The sequence below is a fragment of the Bos taurus genome, chromosome 4, assembly GCF_002263795.3.
Source record: "Bos taurus isolate L1 Dominette 01449 registration number 42190680 breed Hereford chromosome 4, ARS-UCD2.0, whole genome shotgun sequence".
Lineage (NCBI taxonomy): Eukaryota > Metazoa > Chordata > Mammalia > Artiodactyla > Bovidae > Bos > Bos taurus.
The window spans coordinates 112,999,884-113,012,515 of NC_037331.1; the positions used below are offsets into that span (position 1 = coordinate 112,999,884).

The 12,632-nt window shown below is 42.7% G+C and overlaps 2 pseudogenes; both read right to left on the bottom strand.

Moving 5' to 3' along the window:
* Positions 1–9,886: 9,886 nt before the first annotated feature.
* On the bottom strand, positions 9,887–11,828 carry LOC100299303 (asparagine synthetase domain-containing protein 1-like; annotated as a pseudogene).
* Positions 11,724–12,138, bottom strand: LOC112446455 (ASNSD1 upstream open reading frame protein-like; annotated as a pseudogene).
* Between the last annotated feature and the right edge of the window lie 494 nt (positions 12,139–12,632).

A 12,632-nucleotide genomic window follows, 5' to 3' on the forward strand; every position in this document is an offset into this window, starting at 1 on the left:
TTAATCTTAAGTTGTTTGTGAAATATAGTATTAATAAAGGAAAGGGCTCATATAAATTTCAGTTCAGTTCAGTCTCTCAGTCGTGTCCAACTCTTTGCGACCCCATGAATTGCAGCACGCCAGGCCTCCCTGTTCATCACCAACTCCCAGAGTTCACTCAGACTCATGTCCATCGAGTCAGTGATGCCATCCAGCCATCTCATCCTCTGCTGTCCCCTTCTCCTCCTGCCCCCAATCCCTCCCAGCATCAGAGTCTTTTCCAATGAGTCAACTCTTTGCATGAGGTGGACAAAGTACTGGAGTTTCAGCTTTAGCATCATTCCTTTCAAAGAAATCCCAAGGCTGATCTTCAGAATGGACTGGTTGGATCTCCTTGCAGTCCAAGGGACTCTCAAGAGTCTTCTCCAACACCACAGTTCAAAAGCATCAATTCTTCGGCGCTCAGCCTTCTTCACAGTCCAACTCTCACATCCATACATGACCACAGGAAAAACCATAGCCTTGACTAGACGAACCTTCGTTGGAAAAGTAATGTCTCTGCTTTTTTTTTTTTTTAATTTTATTTTATTTTTAAACTTTACAATATTGTATTAGTTTTGCCAAATATCGAAATGAATCCGCCACAGGTATACCCGCGTTCCCCATCCTGAACCCTCCTCCCTCCTCCCTCGTCTACCCTCCCTCTGGGTCGTCCCAGTGCACCAGCCCCAAGCATCCAGTACCGTGCATCGAACCTGGACTGGTGACTCATTTCATACATGATATTATACATGTTTCAATGCTATTCTCCCAAATCTCCCCACCCTCTCCCTCTCCCACAGAGTCCATAAGACTGATCTATACATTGGTGTCTCTTTTGCAGTCTCCTACACAGGGTTATTGTTACCATCTTTCTAAATTCCATATATATGCATTAGTATACTGTATTGGTGTTTTTCTTTCTGGCTTACTTCACTCTGTATAATAGGTTCCAGTTTCATCCATCTCATTAGAACTGATTGAAATGTACTCTTTGTAATGGCTGAGTAATACTCCATTGTGTATATGTACCACAGCTTTCTTATCCATTCATCTGCTGATGGACATCTAGGTTGCTTCCATGTCCTGGCTATTATAAACAGTGCTGCGATGAACATTGGGGTACACGTGTCTCTTTCCCTTCTGGTTTCCTCAGTGTGTATGCCCAGCAGTGGGATTGCGAGATCATAAGGCAGTTCTATTTCCAGTTTTTTAAGGAATCTCCACACTGTTCTCCATAGTGACTGTACTAGTTTGCATTCCCACCAACAGTGTAAGAGAGTTCCCTTTTCTCCACACCCTCTCCAGCATTTATTGCTTGTAGATTTTTGGATCACAGTCGTTCTGACTGGCGTGAAATGGTACCTCATAGTGGTTTTGATTTGCATTTCTCTGATAATGAGTGATGTTGAGCATCTTTTCATGTGTTTGTTAGCCATCTGTATGTCTTCTTTGGAGAAATGTCTCTGCTTTTGAATATGCTATCTAGGTTGGTCATAACTTTCCTTCCAAGGAGTAAGCGTCTTTAAATTTCATGGCTGCAGTCACCATCTGCACTGATTTTGGAGCCCAGAAAAATAAAGTCTGACACTGTTTCCACTGTTTCCCCATCTATTTCCCATGAAGTGATGGGACCAGATGCCATGATCTTCATTTTCTGAATGTTGAGCTTTAAGCCAACTTTTTCACTCTCCACTTTCACTTTCATCAAGAGGCTTTTTAGTTCCTCTTCACTTTCTGCCATGAGGGTGGTGTCATCTGCATATCTGAGGTTATTGATATTTCTCCCGGCAATCTTGATTCCAGCTTGTGCTTCTTCCAGCCCAGCGTTTCTCATGATGTACCCTGCATATAAGTTAAATAAGCAGGGTGACAATATACAGCCTTGACATACTCCTTTTCCTATTTGGAGCAAGTCTGCTGTTCCATGTCCAGTTCTAACTGCTGCTTCCTGACCTGCATACAAATTTCTCAAGAGGCAGATCAGGTGGTCTGGTATTCTCATCTCTTTCAGACTTTTCCACAGTTTATTGAGATCCACACAGTCAAACGCTTTGGCATAGTCAGTAAAGCAGAAATAGATGTTTTTCTGGAACTCTCTTGCTTTATCTGTGATACAATGGATATTGGCAATTTGATCTCTGGTTCCTCTGCCTTTTCTAAAACCAGCTTGAACATCAGGAAGTTCACGGTTCACATATTGCTGAAGCCTGGCTTGGAGAATTTTGAACATATAAATTTACAGCACATTAAATTTTCAGTTGTCACAAACTGAACACTCCCAAGTAACGAGCACTCAACTCAAGACACAGAATGTTGTTGGCAAACCAAAACCCCTTATTCCCTCTATGGGTGACCTCTCACTGAACTTGTGATAGCATAGATTAACATTAGCTGTTTTTCTACTTTATAGCAATGAAATCATGCATGAGGTATTCTGTTGTATCTGGCTTTTTTTGCTTACCATTGTATTTTGAGATGTATCCATATTGTTATATGTAGCAATAAGTTGTGTATTTTCACTGCTGTATACTATTTCATTGTATGACTATAACCCAACATATTTAATTTGTAATATGAAGATATTTATATAGTTAACCCCATTAATTTGGACCATGCTGTTTTGCTTTTTCATTTTAAAAATCAGCTTTTTTTCCCCCAGATGTTTTACTTCTCAGGTTTTATTGGGGGTAAAATTGGCAAATTATAATTGTATATCTTTAACATATATACAACTTGATGGATTGATATGTACAATGTGAAATAGTCAACACAAGCTAATTGACATATCCATCACCTCACATAGTTAACATTTTCCTTCCTTCCTTTCTTTTCTTGTGGTGAGAGCATTGACACTATGTCCAGTGGTTTGCTATTCTGGATATCCTGCTATAAATACTGTGGACATTACCTTTGGTTGACAAGCACACATTTCTGTTGGCTATGAACCTTGTGGTAGAATGGTGAAGGTGGCCTGTGTGTAATATTCAGGTTTCTGAGATACTCCACAGTGTTTTCCAAAGTGGTTCTATTAATATTTATTGTTATTCAGTCCCTTGGTTGTGTCTGACTCTTTGCGACCCATGGACTGCAGCACACAAAGCTTCCCTGTCCATCACCAACTCCCAGAGCTTGCTCAGACTCATGCCCATTGAATCAGTGATGCCATCCAACCATCTCATTTTCTGTTGTCCCCTTCTCCTGCTGCCTTCAATCTTTCCCAGTATCAGGGTCTTTTCCAGTGAGTCAGTTCTATTCATCAGGTGGCCAAAGTATTAAACTTCAGCTTCAACATCAGTCCTTCTAATGAATATTCAGGGTTGATTTCCTTTAGGATGGACTGATTTGATCTCTTTGCAGTCCAAGGGACTCTCAAGAATCTTATCCAAAACCACAGTTCAAAAGCAGCAACTCTTCAGCGCTTAGCCTTCTGTATGGTCCAACTCTCACATCCATACACGACTACTGGAAAAACCATAGCTTTCACTAAACAGATCTTTGTTGGCAAAGTAATATCTCTGCTTTTTAATACACTGTCTAGGTTTGTCAAAGCTTTTCTTCCAAGGAGCAGGCATCTTTTATTTTTTATTTATTTATTTTTGTGTGTAATAAAGTTTATTAAAGTATAAAGGAGACAGAGAAAGCTTCTGACACAGGCATCAGAAAGGGGAAGAAAGAGTACCTGCTTGCTAGTGTTAGCAGTGGAGTTATATACTCTCCAATGAATCCAAAGAATGCCTGGAGGTTGTAAAGACCTCACCAGACCTACTCCCATAATTTACATTTTAAGATAACAGAATTAGCCAGAAGGCTTAATCCAGAGACTGTCCTTAGGCAGAATACATTACTGTTATATAATCTTTGTAAAGACCAGACCTATTCCCATAATTTACATTTTAAGATAACAGAATTAGCCAGAAGGCTTAATCCAGAGACTGTCCTCAAGCAGGATATTTTATTGTTATATAATCCTAAGGGATGTAGAGGGAAAAAAAGGTTTGTCCTTTCTTCCTCCTTGAGAATTCCAGACCCCTCTCTCCTTGGGGACCCCTAGACTTCTTATCAACATGCCTAGGTAATGACTCTCTCATTCCCCCCTTTTCTTTTAGGAGAATTATGTTGCCAAGGGAAAGGGGCATCGTTTTCATTCAATAACTACTTCCTGTTGTTTAGGAGTGTAGTCCCTAAATTGTTGAGGCAACATATTCTCCTAACACTCATATTGAGGGTCTCTGACCCAGGGGGCCCAAGTAATAGTTGAAGGAGGCTGTGGCACTCATAGGAGCTTGGACAATCATTTGTAACTTAAAAGCTTTTAGATGGTTAGAAAACCCCATTATACAGTTACAGACGTAAGGCAAAATAGTCATTAAACCAAGTTAAAATCAAAATGAAAAGTCACATTATGTCCGTAGTTACATCAGTCCATCTTAAGGTTGTTAGATGTCATCAGTTCAAGAAGAGGCATCACATACGATTGTTGTTGAAGGTATTTGCAGACTTGGAGAAAGTTTTTTCCTTGAAGTGGAGATGTCCACCATGGGGAGCCTTCCACTGACAGAGGGGAGCACTCCACAGACCCAGCAGTTAGACTGATTGTGGAATTCAGCGTAGGAGTGAGCCCAGGACAGGAGGGCATTGTTTTGAATATCAAACGGCAGACTCAGGATTTTTGGAGTCAGCAGAAGTAGGCTCTCGTAGATTATCAGGCCCATCTTTTGGCTCATCCAGTTCAGTTCAGTTCAGTCGCTCAGTTGTGTCCGACTCTGCGACCCCACGAATCGCGGCACACCAGCCTTCCCTGTCCATCACCAATTCCCGGAGTTCACTCAGACCCACATCCATCGAGTTGGTGATGCCATCCAGCCATCTCATCCCCTGTCATCCCCTTCTCCTCCTGCCCCCAGTCCCTCCCAGCATCAGAGTCTTTTCCAATTAGTCAACCCTTCGCATGAGGTGGCCAAAGTATTGGAGTTTCAGCTTCATTCCTTCCAAAGAAATCCCAGGGCTGATCTCCTTCAGAATGGACTGGTTGGATCTCATTGCAGTCCAAGGGACTCTCAAGAGTCTTCTCCAACACCACAGTTCAAAAGTATCAATTCTTCGGTGCTCAGCTTTCTTTACAGTCCAACTCTCACATCCATACACGACCACTGGAAAAACCATAGCCTTGACTAGACGGACCTTTGTTGGCAAGGTAATGTCTCTGCTTTTGAATATGCTATCAAGTTTGGTCATAACTTTCCTTCCAAGTAGTAAGTGTCTTTTAATTTCATGGCTGCAGTCGCCAATGCAGTGATTTTGGAGCCCCAAAAAATAAAGTCTGACACTGTTTCCACTGTTTCCCCATCTATTTCCCATGAAGTGATGGGACCAGATGCCATGATCTTCATTTTCTGAATGTTGAGCTTTAAGCCAACTTTTTCACTCTCCTCTTTCACTTTCATCAAGAGGCTTTTTAGTTCCTCTTCACTTTCTGCCATAAGGATGGTGTCATCTGCATATCTGAAGTTATTGATATTTCTCCCAGCAATCTTGATTCCAGCTTGTGTTTCTTCCAGCCCAGCGTTTCTCATGATGTACTCTGCATATAAGTTAAATAAGCAGGGTGACAATATACAGCCTTGATATACTCCTTTTCCTATTTGGAACAAGTCTGTTGTTCCATGTCCAGTTCTAACTATTGCTTCCTGACCTGCATACAGGTTTCTCAAGAGGCAGGTCAGGTGGTCTGGTATTCCCATCTCTTGAAGAATTTTCCACAGTTTATTGTGATCCACACAGTCAAAGGCTTTGGCATAGTCAATAAAGCAGATTGGCTCGTCCAGACAGTCCCATTATGGAAGTGGATCGGGAAGAAAATGGGCCAGGGGCTTCAGTAAGCACGGAGTAAGTTGCCCCAGTATCTAAAAGGAAATCAATGGATTGCCCCCCCCCCCCCCACACACACACACACACAGTTATTGATACCCGGGGTTCCTCAGGTGTAATTAGGACAGGAGCTTGCGTGGGGCCCCCCAAGCACCTTCAGTCCTGGTTGTCTTGAGAGTCCGACCCCTGAAACCTACGCCTCTAGGGGCAGTCTCTCTTCCAGTGTGGTCCTTTGCAGACCGGACATGGAGCTGGGGATGGCTTAGATGCCTGAGGGCAATTTCACTTGAGATGCCTCTCCTTTCCACAGTAGTAGCAAGCCCATCCCTTTTCACGTGGGTCCCTGTGGGCATTTTTCTCAGGCTGTATAAGAATGGTTCTCATAACCATTGTGAGGGCTTCCGCCTGTTCCTTTGTCTTTTTCTGCCTTTTCTTCTTTTCCCCACATTCCCTACCATAATAGACTGTCTGAGCCAGTTGTAGCAGAGTATCTAAAGACTGATTTGGTCCATACTCCCGTTTTAATAGCTTACAGCGGATATCTGGAGCCAATTGAGTGAGAAATCTATCCTTTAAGATAACTTTTCCCTCTTCACTTTCGGGATCAATCTCGGTGAATCTGTGAAGGGCTTCTTTCAGTCTATCTAGGAATTTACCAGGAGCTTCCATCTCCTCCTGTTCTAAGTTTGCCAATTTGCCATAGTTCACAGGCTTAGCACGTGCCTGCATGAGTCCTTCAAGAATACATCTGATGTGGAAACAACCTAGATGTCCATCAGCAGATGAATGGACAAAAAAGCTGTGGTACATATACACAATGGAGTATTGCTGCTGCTGCTGCTGCTAAGTCACTTCAGTCGTGTCCGACTCTGTGCGACCCCATAGACGGCAGCCCACCAGGCTCCCCCGTCCCTGGGATTCTCCAGGCAAGAACACTGGAGTGGGTTGCCATTTCTTTCTCCAATTCATGAAAATGAAAAGTGAAAGTGAAGTCGCTCTGTCATGCCTGACTCTTAGCAACCCCATGGACTGCAGCCTTCCAGGCTCCTCTGTCCATGGGATTTTCCAGGCAAGAGTACTGGAGTGGGGTGCCATTGCCTTCTGCCAATGGAGTATTACTCAGCCATTAAAAAGAATACATTTGAATCAGTTCTAATGAGATGGATGAAACTGGAGCTTATTATACAGAATGAAGTAAGCCAGAAAGAAAAACACCAATACAGTATAATAACGCATATATATGGAATTTAGAAAGATGGTAATGATAATCCTGTATGCAAGACAGCAAAAGAGACACAGATGTATAGAACAGTCTTTTGGACTCTGTGCGAGAGGGCGAGGGTGGGGTGATTTGCGAGAATGGCATTGAAACATGTATATTATCATATGTGAAACGAATCTCCAGTCCAGGTTCGATGCATGATACAGGATGCTCAGGGTTGGTGCACTGGGATGACCCAGAGGGATGGTATTGGGAGGGAAGTGGGAGGTGGGTTCAGGATGGGGGAGGGGGAAGAATACATCTGGCAAAATGACTCTGATCCCATCTTCCTTTAGCTGTGTTGTAGTCCCAGTCTGCTTCTGTAATTGGGACCGCCTGATTCCCAGTGGAGAGGGCGGTTATCTCCTCCTCCCTCTTCACTACTGATTCATTACCAAACCATTCATCTCCATAAGCAACCGCTTTTCCCAAAACTCAAGTTTTTGAGTCAGAAGTCAGCGTTTGTCCCAAGATATATATCACATCCTTCCAAGTAAGGTCATAAAGCAGAGTAACACCTTTAAAAGCTCTAATATATTTTTTCTGGGTCCTCTAAATAGTCTCCCAGATCCTCCTTGATTCTTTGTATTTCTTGATAAGAAAAAGACTTATTAACTCTCATAGACTGATTATTTCTCCCGGTGGATGCTTCATGAAGAGGCAACAGCTTGTGTGGCTGTTCCTCAGTCTCTCTGGCTGCTCTGCACATATAATCCCAGGGGTATTTGGAGAAATCTGCTTTTCTTTATCTCTTTGTCTCCTGTCTTCCATCTCATCTCACAAAGTAGGAGGACAGGAGGGAGCTGAAGGAATCACACCCAAATCTATACCCTTAGGACATAGGTCTGGCATATTTCGCAGAGAGAAAAAGGGCAATACATATGCTACTTCTACCCATTTCCCTTGTTTTCTACAGAACCGGTCTAATTGTAAAACAGTATTATACTTAAGAGACCCTCCAACCGGCCACCACTCACCATCCTCCAATGGATAACTGTGGCCATGCAGTATCACATAGGAAGACCAGGTGTGTCTTCTTTAAACCCTGGGGATCAAATCTATCCCAGTTTTTCAGGATACAGTTCAAAGGAGTGAGGGTGGAATTGTTATCTTCCATCTGTAAGAGATAAAAAAAAAAAAAGCAACCAGTGCCATCTTTCTATCGGAGGCATCCCTCCCTGCTCTAGACGGGGGTGTAGACAGACTTTACACCAAAGCTTTCCTTCCCTGGTCGGACTTAGTCTGTCCCTTAGTGACACAGGCGACATACTCGTCCCTCCAGGTTCTACCATCGAGATGCGGTGGAGATGCACCAGGGGTAGACCTGATGGCATCCCTGACTGCTGTCCAGCTCCTCACCATTAAAACCTTGCTTACCTCTCATGCCACCCGGGGTGCAATCAGAGTAACCTTCCAGAATGCCTCCCAGGCTAAGCCACTGGGGGAAATATTTGTCACCTGAGTGCCTGTGCATGACCCTGAGTATATTTCTGACCACAATAAGACTGATAGGAACATAAAACTGAGATGTTTCTTCCAAGCGTCACCACACCAGTATAAGAGCCTCCTCTGGTCTACTAAGAGCCAGTGTTACCAAAGTGGGGTGGGGGGGGGGGGGAAGGACCATTGTAGTTCCAATCTGAGTAACCTTTAACCTCAGAGACGCTGTTGTAGCTAAAGCTCCATCTAACCTCTGAACGTTCAGTTCCTAGTGAGGCTAGGCGCTTCCTGACTACCAATCCAAGTTTGGGACCTAAGTCACAGGACACAGTAACAGCACATATCACCAGTCCCTTGAAAGTCTATGATCCGATAGATTAGGTTAGTACTTCTAATTTCCAAGGAGTTATGAAATAGTCAAAGAGACTGAAAAGTTTGACGGAGAAAGGAGAGTTCGGTCCACATACTTTGTCCATTTATGCTCGGGCCAAAGGAGACATTGGGTGCCTCTTGGCATTGGCAAGTCGGTATAAACCCCCAACAGGTTTCTGCCATAAGCTGTATGAGGTCACCGCAGAACTGCAGAGCAGGGCTCCTCACTTGCTTCATGCAGGGTGTTTCATTCACTCACACAAGCACACCATAGAGTTAGTAAAGTACAGCAGAAAACGTGTTCACTAGGAGAACAAAGAACTAGAGCTCCAAGCATCCTTACCTTGTCCAGAAGGATCCTGGACAAGCCCCCAAGATGAAAGGTTGTTGCTGAACCATGCAAAGATGCCAGGATTCTTGGCCTCCAGAGGAGAAAAATTCAATCCAGGCCAGAGACGAAGCTTGATCACTCAGAGCTTTTGTGTAATAAAGTTTTATTAAAGTATAAAGGAGATAGAGAAAGCTTCTGACATAGGCATCAGAAGGAGGCAGAAAGAGTACCCAGGCATCTTTTAATTTCATGGCTGCAGTCATCATCTGGAGTGATTTTGGAGCCCAAGAAAAGAAAGTCTGTCACTGTTTCCATGGTTTCCCCATCTATTTGCCATGAAATGATGGGACCAGATGTCATGATCTTCATTTTTTGAATGCTGAGTTTTAAGTCAGCTTTTTCACTCTCCTCTTTCACTTTCATCAAGAGGCTCTTTAGCTCCTCTTTGCTTTCTGCCATAAGTGTGGTGTCATCTGTATATCTGAGGTTACTAATATTTCTACCAGCATTTTTTTTAACTGAAAGCAGCAGAGTATTTTATTTTATTTTTTAAAAAACCATCATTCAGTAAATGTTGTTACACTATAAAACATCTAGTTTTCAACTGAAAGGTTTTCTAACGAGATTATTTGGAGCCTTCCACATTTATCATATGCGTTTTCATTATTGTTTTCCATTTTTGCAATTCTGGATCCAAATTGCATGGCCCACTTTGGCAGAAGAACAGAGGCTGTTTGACCAAGTTCCACTGCTGCAAGACGCAAAATTAGTTTTTCACCAATCCCACAGGGTAAAGTCAAGTTTGCCTTTTCCCAGACTGGTAGGGAATTTAGAAAGGAGACAACATTTTCATCCAGGAAAGAAAATCTTGCTTCTTTTCCGTGATCACTGATACCTCTATCATCATGACCAAGATTTCTAGAAGAAATTCAACCCAGTTTCATTTCAATTTCCTTATTCAGTCCTTCCAGCCAATGTGTCAGGAAGCAGACATGATGACAAGAATAACCTGCAAGCTGCTCATCTGCACCAATTCCAGTAAGAACTACCTTTGCACTGCTCTGATACAGTTTTGCTCCATCTTGGGTCACTAACCAACCAGCTCCTCTGGAAGCAAACCAGACTGCACAGCCAATGCTATCATCCAGGACTGTATCCAAGGGCTAGATTAAGTGCGATATTCGAGTTATTCTTAATCTTTGCAGTTCTTCTAGAGAAACATTAATTTCAACAAAATTTCAAATCTGTTAGGGTTGGCAGCTTGCAGTTCCTTCAGTCCCGCTCTTCCTGTGACTCGATCTGGTGCATTGAACTGTTCACCAGGGCTAGCAGCAGCAGCAACACGTTTGGAGAATTCTTCAGAGGGTATTTCACAATGATTTTTCTGTTTTCTTTCTTTTTTGTTAAAATTAACTGGTATGGTCATTTCTTTAGTCATGAAAGCCACATTGAGAAGATCAATTGGTTCATCTAAAGGAATATGATGGTCAGCAAGGGCTGTGATGACCATGGAATCAATCCTTCCAGAAAACAGAATTGCAACATTTGCTTTCCTATTACTAGTTTTCAAAACTTCGCTTGGCGTCAGGTTTTCATCCCTAGGTAAACACAAGACACGTCTCTTGACTGCGATACTCAGGACACCAATGAACTGCTGAACTACTTCCTTCATGTGTCCATCAGTAAGAAAGACCTGAAGGGTCTCTTGTCAGTGGCCTCCTGGAAATGCTGCTGCAATGGGTCTCAAATGCGGCTTGTGGCAATGCCATACTTAAAGGGACAACAGGTTCTTTAAGATACAGTTTGGCTTCATTTGCTGCCACCAAGACAAATGTTGGCAAGTCTGCTGAAATCTCAGTCAGGCTATTAACACATTCTCTGATATCATTCCCTCCCCGCCCCCTGCCCCCCCCCCCCGCCCCCGCCCAGAATTGTACTTCCAAGGATACAACTTTTAAACTACAGATTTGGAAATGGAAACAGACTTGAGATCAATTCTGAAAATTCCAGATGCTGGAACATCCTGCCACTGACCAGCCACTCCAGATGCTTGAGCACCAACTGAAGAGAGGCAGAAACTATTGCCCAAGTTACTAAAATGCCAAAGCAAGCTACGATGACCAAAAAAGTTTCTACAAAACCATAAAGAATGGCTAGATGCTTGATAATATATAAAAGACCAAGGACCTTGGACTTTTGAGAAGAGCGACAAAATATCAGATTCATTCTTACAAGAGGAAAGATAATGAAACATGATTTGAGTATCATTCTCTTCGGCTTAGACCTTGATCCCACTAAAGACTTCTCCATTCCACAGGAATACATTGCCTCTTTCATCTTCCACAGGCTGGGCAGTCAACACACCTCTTAAGTAAAGGACACAGCCAGAGAATAAACACTGGTAGTTAACATTGGACCTTAACAACTGTTTACTACTATTGGGCCCCCGTCGTTTAAGATTACACAGTAAATCCTCTTTCAAATCTTTGCAAAATGCTCAACAGAAAAGCTTACTGCACAACAAATGCCACACATTGCTATGTAAAATCAAGTTGACTATTTCTTGATTTTGGTCTTCTCTGAGTTTTCTAGTTCTTGATATTCTTTCCTTAGCTCATCCAATATATTTTTGCTTTCAAAAAGCATTTCTGTTCGGTCTGCAAGAAAGAATATGTTGCTATTCTGTTGCTGCCTATGTACTTTCCTGTTCTTCTTCAGGTTAGAAAGTTCATCCACAACAACTTTTTGTTCTTTAATCTTTGTTGAGCTCTTCCTTGTGCAGGATCGAGCTCTCAGCAGGGACCAGCCCAATGCAGTCCTCAGGTCACTCACCCCGGCTGGGCATCTCCGAGAAGAACCAAATACTCTCCCAGCAATCTTGATTCCAGCTTGTGCTACATCCAGCCTGGCATTTCACATGATGTACTCTGAAAATAAGTTAAATAAGCAAGGTGACAATATACAGCCTTGACATACTCCTTTCCCAATTTCGAACCAGTCCGTTGTTTCATGTCCAGTTCTAACTGTTGCTTCTTGACCTGCATACTAATTTCTCAGGCAGCAGATAAGGTGGTCTGGTATCCCTATCTGTTTAAGAATTTCCCACAGTTTGTTGTGATCCACATAGCAGTCAAAGGCTTTAGCGTAGTCAATGAAGCAGAAGTAGATGTTTTTCTGGAATTCTCTTGCTTTTTCTGTGATACAACGGATGTTGGCAATTTGATCTCTGGTTCCTCTGCCTTTTCTAAATCCAGTTTGAACATCTGAAAGTTCTCTAGTTAATGTATATTTTCACTAAACATGGGAGAATTCAGTTTGCTTCATAGTCTCAGAAGTTTC